Source organism: Mauremys reevesii, linkage group 14, assembly GCF_016161935.1.
Source record: "Mauremys reevesii isolate NIE-2019 linkage group 14, ASM1616193v1, whole genome shotgun sequence".
NCBI lineage: Eukaryota > Metazoa > Chordata > Testudines > Geoemydidae > Mauremys > Mauremys reevesii.
In genome coordinates, this window is record NC_052636.1 from 26,737,341 (window position 1) to 26,748,302 (window position 10,962).

Below are 10,962 nucleotides of genomic sequence, written 5' to 3' on the forward strand. Positions count from 1 at the left end.
CGCCGCTCACCTGGGTTAGAAACATGTTTCTTTCGAGCAGATAGTGGGAAATGGGACATTAATTCAGACCCAGGAGGCAAGGCAGAGGCTTCATGATCTTGATCTCCATGAAGGGACAGAGGATCCCCAGGAAGGAACAGAGCTTCCTTTAGACTCAAGCTGGGTCTCCTGGAAGTTGGAAAAGACCCTTGGTCACTGAGGATCTCATGGGATCGTGCTGCTCCAGAGGCTCGAGAGTCCTGGGTGCGGGGAGGGTGTCACTGCACAGTCTGAAATGGAAGGGAGGACCCTGGAAGGGACGGGAAGGAACAGAAAATGGAGAGGAATGAAACAGAATAAACGCCTCTTCTCTCTCCCCTCCCCAACCCAGCAAGAACTGTTATCAGTGGGGAAACTCCCCACCATGAATGGCAGAGACCACAGAGACATTTGCCTCATGCTGAGAAGTAAGGTGACCAGACACCAAGTGTGAAAAATCAGAAACTTTCCCCAGATGCATTGGTGGTATAGTGGTGAGCATAGCTGCCTTCCAAGCAGTTGACTTGGGTTCAATTCCCAGCTAATGCAATGATGTGATGATTCCTCCACTAGGAATTGGTTTAGTTTCAGTCATAGTTTATCAATGGAATGAGAAAATCAGTGTCCTGAATCCCAACAGGTCATTAAACACCCAGTGGAGAAAGAAAGGGGTGGGACTATACAATGAGCAGTTGGAGTCATCCTGGTATTACAATGCTTGGTTTATTTAAAAAAAAAATTCCTTTACTTCCCTCTCCCTTTTAGACTCAGAGCCTTTAAGGTCAGAAGGGACCAGTGTGATCATCTAGTCCGACCTGCTGCACCTTGCAGGCCAAAAGACCCCACCCACCCACTCCTGTAATAGACCCGGGAGCGGAGGCAGCTCCGTGCTCTGCCCCTACCCCAGGCAGCACATGGAAGCCCTCTGCTCCCCTCCCCCCCACAACGGGTGTGCAGAGATGTGCCAGCAGCACTAAGGTGGCTCCCTGCCCACTCTACCTCCGTCCCTCCGTGCCGCTCCCAGAAGTGGCTGGCATGTCCCAGCATCCCCTGGGGTGGGGGGAGTGTCTCCACATGCTGCCCCTGCCCCGAGCACCAACTCTGCAGCTCCCATTGGCCAGGAACTGTAGCCAATGGGAGCTCTGGGGGCAGCGCCTGCAGACAGCAGCACATGGAGATCCCCTGGCCCCACCCACCTAGGAGCTGCTGCCAGAGGGTTGTGTGTACCGGTCACTTTGGGAGCTGCACCACCCCTCCTGCACCCCACCCCCACCCCCAGCGCAGAGCCCACACCCAAATTTCCTCCCAGTGCTTTGCTTGCCTTTCTTTCACCAGCACCATCCTTCTTCTCCTGGGCTGCAAATAGCCACCACTGGGAAGCCAAGAGGCAGGCACAGGATTCTGCCAGGTAAGTGTCCCACAGCGCCACGATGGACGGTGCGATGAAGGTAAGTCTTCCCGAGGTGCGATGGACTGTAACGCAGCGAACCACTGGCCAGGCGGTCGGGGCGAAGGGCATTCACTGGAGGTACAAGCTTGTGAGTGACTCCTGAGCACAGGGCCCCTTCCCCTTTTAAGGACCTGCTCCTCATGGCCTGTGACTGGAGATGACTTGGCTGCATCTGGTGGGTCACACTCCACCTTGGGCAGTGTCCATGCTCTGGGTGTGTGAGTGCTGCCTAATGAGAGTCCCAGACACCTTGTCTGTCTAGGAGCTCTTCTGATCTTCCAGCTGTTCAACCAGCCCCTTCATCCCACAAGCATTGCAGGAGGGAGCGGGAGGGAGAGGGAGAGGGAGAGGGGGGAAGCCACTTCACAGGCATTCAGAGAGGGAGAGGAGACAATAATGGGAATGGGGGAAGTATAACAGAACTATTGAGCATAGAAATCACTGCTGCTCCTACAACAGCAGGGACAGGCCACTAGGAGTTGGCAAAAATTAAGCCAGCATGTTTCTGCCTGGTTTTGAACCAGGGACCTTTTGCGTGTTAGGCAAACGTGATAACCACTACACTACAGAAACTCTGTTGCAGGGCTTTACCCCTCCCTTCATAAGAACAGAAGAATGGCCAGACTGGGTCAGACCAAAGGTCCATCCAACCCCATATCCTATCTGCCAACAGTGGCCAATGCCAGGTGCCCCAGAGGGAGTGAACCTAACAGGTAATGATCAAGTGATCTCTCTCCTGCCATCCATCTCCACCCTCTGACAAACAGAGGCTAGGGACACCATTCCTTACCCAGGCTGCCTAATAGCCATTAATGGACTTCACCTCCATGAATTTATCTGCAAAAATAATGAGGAGTACTTGTGGCACCTTAGAGACTAACAAACTTATTTGAGCATAAGCTTTCGTGGGCTAAAATCCACTTCATCAGATGCATACAGTGGAAAATACAGCAGGAAGAGATATATATATACACAGAGAACATGAAAAAATGGGTGTTGCCATCTACACTATAATGAGAGTGAGCAGTTAAGGTGAGCTATTATCAGCAGGAGAAAAAAACCTGTAGTGACAATCAGGATGGCCCATTTCCCACAGTTGACAAGAAGGTGTGAGTAACAGTAGGGGGACAAATAAACATGGGGAAATAGTTTTACTTTGTGTAATGACCCACCCACTCCCAGTCTTTATTCAAGCCTAATTTAACGGTGTCCAGTTTGCAAATTAATTCCAATTCAGCATCTCTCGTGGGAGTCTGTTGTTGAAGGTTTTTTGTTGTAATATTGCGACTTTTAGGTCTGTAATCGAGTGACCAGGGAGATTGAAGTGTTCTCTGGCTGTGTTTGAATGTTATAATTCTTGATGTCTGATTTGTGTCCATTTATTCTTTTATGTAGAGACTCTCTGGTTTGGCCAATGTACATGGCAGAGAGGCATTGCTGGCACATGATGGCACATATCACATTGGTAGATGTGCAGGTGAATGAGCCCCTGATGGCATGGCTGATGTGATTAGGTCCTATGATGGTGTCCCCTGAACAGATATGGGGACAGAGTTGGCAATGGGCTTTGTTGCAAGGATAGGTTCCTGGGTTACTGTTTTTGTTGTGTGGTTGCTGGTAAGTATTTGCTTCAGGTTGGGTGGCTGTCAGTAAGCAAGGACTGACCTGTCTCCCAAGATCTGTGAGAGTGAGGGATTGTCCTTCAGGATGGGTTGTAGATCCTTGATGATGCACTGGAGAGGTTTTAGTTGGGGGCTGAAGGTGACGGCTAGTGGGGTTCTGTTACTTTCTTTGTTGGGCCTGTCCTGTAGTAGGTGACTTCTGGGTACTCTTCTGGCTCTGTCAATCTGCTTCTTCACTTCAGCTGGTGGGTACTGTAGTTGTAAGAACGCTTGATAGAGATCTTGTAGGTGTTTGTCTCTGTCTGAGGGGTTGGAGCAAATGCGGTTGTATCTTAGAGCTTGGCTGTAGACAATGGATTGTGTGATGTGGTCTGGGTGAAAGCTGGAGACATGTAGGTAAGTATAGCGTTCAGTATGTTTCCGGTATAGGGTGGTGTTTATGTGACCATCGATTAGCACAGTAGTGTCCAGGAAGTGGATCTCTTGTGTGGATTGGTCCAGGCAGAGGTTGTAGGTGGGATGGAAATTGTTGAAATCATGGTGGAATTCCTCAAGGGTTTTCTTTTCCATGGGACCAGATGATGAAGATGTCATCTGTGTAGCACAAGTAGAGTAGGGGCATTAGGGGACGAGAGCTGAGGAAGCGTTGTTCTAAGTCAGCCATAAAAACGTTGGCACACTGTGGGGCCATGTGAGTACCCATAGCAGTGCCGCTGACTTGAAGGTAAACATTGTCCCCAAATGTGAAATAGTTATGGGTGAGGACAAAGTCACAAAGTTCAGCCTCCAGGTTTGCTGTGACATTATCGGGGATAATGTTCCTGACATCTTGTAGTCCATCTTTGTGTGGAATGATGATGGAGCGTCTACATAGCCAGACAACCCTGCTGTCAGGGTGCCAATGCCTGAGATGATGGGGCATCCAGGATTTCCAGGTTTATGGATCTTGGGTAGCAGATACAATAACCCTGGTTGGGGTTCTAGACTGTCTTATTGCCAAGGGACGGAGAAACTCAGCCAGCAGCAGGGGGTGCAGAACACCATCCTAGTGTTGGGGTGACAGCGCCTCCGGGATCCTGACACCCCTATTGGTTCCACTGCTGGTTGTTTTCCTTTTCCGGTGGGACTTTGGGCAAGTTGCTCCCCCCTCTAGGGCTCCGTCCCCAGCTGTCAAATGGGGATTTCGTACCTTCCCGCTATTGGAAAGTGCTGGGAGAATCCCCCAGCCAAAGCTGCTCTGACGTTGCTAAGCAGCAACTGACCATTCAAGGTCGGAGCGCACTGCCCAGGAGGAGGAGTGTTTGGCTCTGGGGTTTCACTTCAGCCCAGTCTAGAGAGAGGGGCCCAGCCATGGGGTTTGGCTCAAGAAGACTAAGTCTCCAATTTGTTACGGGCATTTTGAATTCCAGTCCTGAGCTCCAAAGTGCTTGGTGTCAGTTGCACATTTTAGAAGCATGCTCTCCACTCCATTTTCCAAATCATTCATGAAACTATTGAATAGTACCGGACCCCGGACTGATCCCTGCTGGACCCACGAGGTGCCCCCTCTCCGTTGGGCAGCCAAACCTGGAGATGGGCCCTTGGAGTCTGGGCTTTCAACCAGTTCTGCACCCTCATGACAGTGATTGCATCTAGACCGCATTTCCCTGGTTTGCTTGTGAGAATGTCCTGCGGGACTGTGTCAAAAGTCTTAGTAACCCCGAGATAGATCCCATCTACTGTTTACCCACCTCCACTAGGCCCAGAACCCTGCCAAAGAAGGAAAGAGGCTGGGTTTGGGATGATTTGTTCTTGACAAATCCATGCTCACTCGTCCTAAGAATCAAATTATTCTGTAGGTGCTGCTGACAAACTGAGTGTTTAAGAATGTATTGCAGTATCTCTCCAGCTATGGAAGTGAGGCTGGCTAGTCTGCAAGTCCCAGGGGTCTCTTTGTTCCCCTTTGAAAGATAGGTCCTGTCTTGTTCATGGATGGGAAGGGATGTTCTTTTTCAGGGATCTCAGACGAGAACTGGGGCACAACACCTGGTTTGTTAAGGCCACAAAAATGGAGGCAGGAACCTCTTCTCTCCTGCTGGCAAAGAACCCCAGGTACCGAAAAGACAGAGACTCACATCCCTGAATGGGCTTTAAGAAAGGCAGTGGTTAAAAAGCTTGGCCCCGACCATTTCTTGTTTCCGCAGACTAGACATTTTAGCAAACTTTACAATTCCTTGGTGCTAAACACCGTGAAACTCCCCTTTCTCCTTCACAGAGGGCTTTATCGCCCCTTATCTCACTCAGGCTCACTACTGCCCAGAGTTCGAGAACTGTCCCTGTTCCCATTGGGCAGAAGGGGAGGAGCCTGAGGTCCAGCGAAGGGAAATGACCTACCCAAGGGCCTACACAGCAAGGCAGTGGCAGAGCCAGAAAGAGAAGCCACCAGTTCCGACTCCTGTTCTAACAGACAAAAAAAAACTCCAGAGGCGGGGATAGAGCCCAGGAATTGAAATGGTGGGGAAATTTAATCTAAACCATTTCTGTCAGAAAATCCCATTCAGACTAAACCAGTTTGTTTCTCGAAATCATAACAAGTGGGATGAAAGTTCTTTGCAAAAAGATTTTGTTCAAAACAAAAGCATCTCCTGTTTGTCACAGTGCGTTAAATTGTCTCGTCGCACACAAAGAGGAGACACTTCGATCTCAAACATTAGATAAGATGCTTCAATCTGAGCTAAGTCGTTGCTGCTCTTAACAATTTAAAAATAAAAAATACAAATAAAATAGAGTATTTCAGCTATTCTATTATGTCATAATCTGCTCTGAGTAAACGTGATAGGACACCTCATATTATGCACTACTCCTAGTGACACTCTCCAATGGATCCCATCCTTCACCCACCGTGAGGTAGGTAGGAGCGAATCATTATTATCCCTACTTGAAAGAGGGAGAAGCTAAGGCTGAGAAAGGAGAATTGACTTGTCTTAGGTCACACAGCCAGTCAGTGGCAGAGTTGGGAATAGGACCCAGGAGCCCTGATTTTCAAACTAACCGTCGGCTCTTGAATTTCAGACATTGAATGACCTGAATAAAATGCTCTCAGATGAGCTCCAGACCAACAACAGTGCACAGGAATTATTCAGCAAGTATTTGAGGAGAACTGCAAGGTTAGAGAGAATCATGAACTGCTCAGAGACCATTAATGTAGAGAAGCAGCAAAATTCGTCAAACACAGAACTGGTTCTGACTTATTTCCTTGGTCTTAAAAGAGACCAACAAGGACCTGAGTCTCCTCCCTGTCAATAACCCCCTGCTTAGCCAATCGGGGTAGAGACTGAGGACGGGAGGCTGAGGGTTCTCACCAGAGAGCCCAAAGGATGGCCCAGGTCACTGGTGGGGATCAAATAAAATTCAGAATAAAATTCGGCCTCCTTAAGCTCGTGTTTTCCATGCCTAGAATTCAACTCTCACCAGATGGATCAGACTGAACAGGTTTCAAACCTCGAGGAGGCTCTTACCTTCTAAACAGGGATGGCTGTTTTCTAGTAAAATCACTAACAGGGAAGGAGAAAACTCGAAAGAGGTTCCTCCTGGCGCTCACGTCCGTGAACCCGAATACTCCCTCAGTCCTCAAAAAGAGACCAGGAGAAGGAGACTTGCTGAAGCAAAGCCACAGGGGTCTCTGAGGTTTCCCTGGCCCCTCGCCCCTGTCCTGCCTGGCTGATGTCAGCATCTCTCTGTGAGGTCACCACCTCCCCACCGCCTTGGACCAATAGGCTGAGGTCCTGCAAAAGGCCTTTGTGATGTCACTGCCACACCCCTCCCTTGCTGTGCCAATGTCCTGCCCCTGGCCAGGCACTTTGCAGGTTTGAGCTGCTCCCTGTGGATCATCCCACTCAAGGAGCGTTCGTTCTAGGCAGAACTGACACCAACTTGTCCGGGGTGTTCCCCAGAAGCATATCACAAGTTTGAAATACGGGCAGCATAGAGCCTATATTCATAACGTCAACTACAAAAATGATACACATCTAGAGATAGCATCATTATAATCAGCCAATCAGAACCTCTCCATAGACCCCCTTACACGACAACCTTTCGACAATATTGGCTGCAAATATAGAACCGTGGTCGCAGCAGTGATCTATACAGTTACAGATTATGTCAATAACATCACAGGAGGTGACACGGCATCAGTGAGACTGATACTGGAATACTGCCTCCAGTTTTGGTGTCCTCATGTGAAAAAGATGTTGTGAAATTGGAGCTGGGGCAGCAAAGAGCCACCTAATGTTCTGAGGGCCGGAGAAAAATGCCTTCCAGGGAGCTATTGAAAGAGCTCAACCTGTTTAGCTTATCAAAAGAAGATTGAAAGGTGACTTCACTGAAGTCTTGAAGTGCCTTAATGGAGAGAAAAGATTGGGTATTAATATTAATATGAAAAGAGACAAATTCATATTACAACAAAGGCACAAATATTCAAAAGCGAGGATGATTCACCACAGGAACAAGCTACCAAGGAAAGTGGTGGATTTGCCATCTCTTGATGTCGTTTAATGAAGACTAGATGCCTTTCTGGAATGTGTTTGCCCCAAAACTAGCTCTTGTGTCATAAAGGAGGCCTGTGATATGCAGGGGGTCAGATTAGATGCTCTAATGGTCTCTTCTGGCCATGAAGTCAACTAATTTCTGAAAAACTGAGTGTAGGATTGGGAGCAGCGTCTGATGTTTCCCTGTCTAGCCGGCTTGCTGCCTAGAACGAACGCTCCTTGAGTGGGGTGATCCACAGGGAGTAGCTCAAACCTCCAAAGTGCCTGGCCAGGGGCAGGACATTGGCACAGCAAGGGAGGGGTGTGGCAGTGACATCACAAAGGCCTTTTGCAGGACCTCAGCCTATTGGTCCAAGGTGGTGGGGAGGTGGTGACCTCACAGAGAGATGCTGACATCAGCCAGGCAGGACGGGGCGAGGGGCCAGGGAAACCTCAGAGACCCCTGTGGCTTTGCTTCAGCAAGTCTCCTTCTCCAGGTCAATTTTTGAGGACTGAGGGAGTATTCGGGTTCACGGACGTGAGCGCCAGGAGGAACCTCTTTCGAGTTTTCTCCTTCCCTTTCAGTGATTTTACTAGAAAACAGCCGTCCCTGTTTAGAAGATAAGAGCCTCCACGAGGTTTGAAACCTGTTCAGTCTGATCCATCTGGTGACAGTTGAATTCTAGGCATGGAAAACACGAGCTTAAGGAGGCAGAATTTTATTCTGCACCTGGGATTTTGTCCCTTAGAATCACTGGGGACATTAGGGTTTGTTCTTTTTGCTTCCCCTCTTCCTCCCTCCCTCCCTCCCTCCTTTCTCTTCTTCTCTTGCTTCTTTTGTTCTTTTTCCTGTTCACCTCCCAACACCAGGAGGTGTGTGGGTGTTGCGGTGGAGTGCTCTGCAGCTCCCACTGTGGGAGGTCCACCCAAAACTGTGAGGCTGAAATAGTGCTCGGGCAGTGATCCCCACCAGTGACCTGGGCCATCCTTTGGGCTCTCTGGTGAGAACCCTCAGCCGCCCATCCTCAGTCTCTACCCTGATTGGCTGAGCAGGGGGTTATTGACAGGGAGGAGACTCAGGTCCTTGTTGTTCTCTTTTAAGACCAAGGAAATAAGTCAGAACCAGTTCTGTGTTTGATAAATTTTGCTGCTTCTCTGCATTAATGGTCTCTGAGCAGTTCATGATTCTCTCTAACATTGCAGTTCTCCTCAAATACTTGCTTAATAATTCCTGTGCACTGTTGGTCTGGAGCTCATCTGAGAGCACTTTATTCAGGTCATTCAATGTCTGAAATGCAAGATCCGATGGTTAGTTTGAAAATCAGGGCTCTTGGGTCCTATTCCCAACTCTGCCCCTGACTGGCCGTGTGACCTCAGACAAGGTTGGGGGGAGGAGAAGCTCCAGTGTTATATCCTTGTGGCAGCCGGTGTAGGAAGCAATCACTTGAGGCCAGAGAGCAGGCAGCTAACCAAAACCTCCATTTTATTTACAGATATACAGAGAGCTCACTCAGCCGGTTGAAACCGGCTGAGCTATCCCTTAATAGTCTAACTCAGTTGCCATAGTAACAAAACCCATGACAACCAAATACACAACATCCAGGTACCGGCAGGAGTGGGGAAGAGGAGCCGAGCTGGGGTGGAGGAGAAGCCCTGGGCCCCTGCAGGAGCTGCACTGGGTGGGGGGAGGGGGAGAGGAGCCCCCCTGGGGCAGGCAGGAGAAGCCCAGACCCTGGCAGAAGATGTGGGGCTGAAGTCCCCGGCTCGGGAGCCCCAGCCACCTTAGTGGCAGAAGTTGCAGGGCTGAAGCCCTGACCCCCCTCTGTGTGGAGCTGGCCTGAGCCCCTCTCGCTCCCATCCCCCCGGTGGAGCTGGCTCTCACTCTCCGGCTGTGGAGAAATTCAGCCCAAATCTCCCCATGTTGGTATCTCCATTCCCCGCCCCCCCATCACCCAGCCATGGATGGATTTAGCCCAGGAGGCAGGGTCAGTGTTGGCCTCATTGGGCAGGTGGGATCTAGGGCACAAGGAGGTGAAGTGACTTTCCCAAGGCTAAGCAGGGAGTCTGTGGCAGAGCAGAGACTCAAACCCAGAATGCCTGAGCCTGAGTCCTGTGCCTTAACCACTAGGCAACCTTCCCCCGAGGGAGAGGGAGCCTGCTCTGCCCCTTTGAATGTGGGGTGGGAGCAGGCAATAGACAGAGCTGCCAGGAGGTGGGGAGGGGTTGGACAGTTGGGGTGATTAGAGGGTGGGGGTCTCTGGAGGGGCGGTTAGGACAAGGAGCAGGGGTTGCATGGGTTGAGGGTTCGGGTGTGCCTGGGGGGGGTGGAGCGGGGTTGGGGCAGGCAGGGAGCAGAGGTAGTTGGATGGGTCGGGAGTTCTGGGGGTCCTGTCAGGGGGCGGTGTTACCAGATTTGCCCATTACTTGGGGGTACGCTCATTTATTCGGGTTACTTTTCTGGGGAGGGGATTCTGTAATTCTATCCATGTGCTGCTTGTGTCACGTGTGTTTTCATACGGAGCTGTACTCCTCCCTTCTGCACGTCCCCTCTCAATGGAGCTCCGCTCCTCCCTTCTGCACGTCCCCTCTCAATGGAGCTCCGCTCCTCCCTTCTGCACGTCCCCTCTCAATGGAGCTCTGCTCCTCCCTTCTGCACGTCCCCTCCCAATGGAGCTCTCCTGCAGGACCTCGGTTCCCTAGGGCTGGGTTTTTCCAGCCCCCAAACCAGATGAGCACCCGAGCACCCACCTGCCCCTACAGTAACAGAGCAAGTCTGAGCGGACCCAGGTCAATCAGCACTGCCACGCTGACCCCGTATCTGCCCCTGGACTCACTGGGCTGGATGAAGCAGCACTTTCAAGCTGTTACCCATATGTGTCCCAGATTCAGCACGGCCCTGTCCCCACTCTCACATCACAACTGTACTGGCAGGAACCTCCTTGATGAGCAAACCCCACAGGATTCTGGGCGCTGCAGGGATCTGTAGCTTAGGTAAGAGACGTGTTGCTGCAGAGTGACTGGGGGAAGCTAAAAACACAAAAGAGTGAGGTTCAGCAAGAGAGAGAGAAGCAGCCAGCTGAACCATGCAGGTTATGTATTGAATACTGGTGATCACTGCACAAGGAGCCTAAACCAACCTAACATCCACTATTAAAGGTTAATAGCTACGGTAGAAAGGAAAGCAGAGCAAGAGAGAGAAAGTGGGGGGGTCTCAGCCACTCCATGAGGCTTGAGCTGGTCAGGGTTCCCAGGTGATGCTGGTAGCTCAGGGTCCTGAGGGCTGGAGACAGGCAAAGCCCCCAGCACGATCAGTCAGGAGAAGATGGAGTCCCAGTGGAACTGATGCCTAGTTTGAATCTAAGCATCA

General features: G+C 50.6%; 2 non-coding genes across 2 annotated transcripts; one reads left to right on the plus strand and one right to left on the minus strand.

The window, feature by feature from the left end:
* The first annotated feature begins 495 nt into the window (after positions 1-495).
* TRNAG-UCC lies at positions 496-567 on the plus strand. The gene has a single exon. It is a non-coding gene; the product is annotated as a tRNA-Gly (tRNA).
* Positions 568-1,968: 1,401 nt separating this feature from the next.
* TRNAV-AAC lies at positions 1,969-2,041 on the minus strand. Its single transcript has one exon. It is a non-coding gene; the product is annotated as a tRNA-Val (tRNA).
* Positions 2,042-10,962: the final 8,921 nt, after the last annotated feature.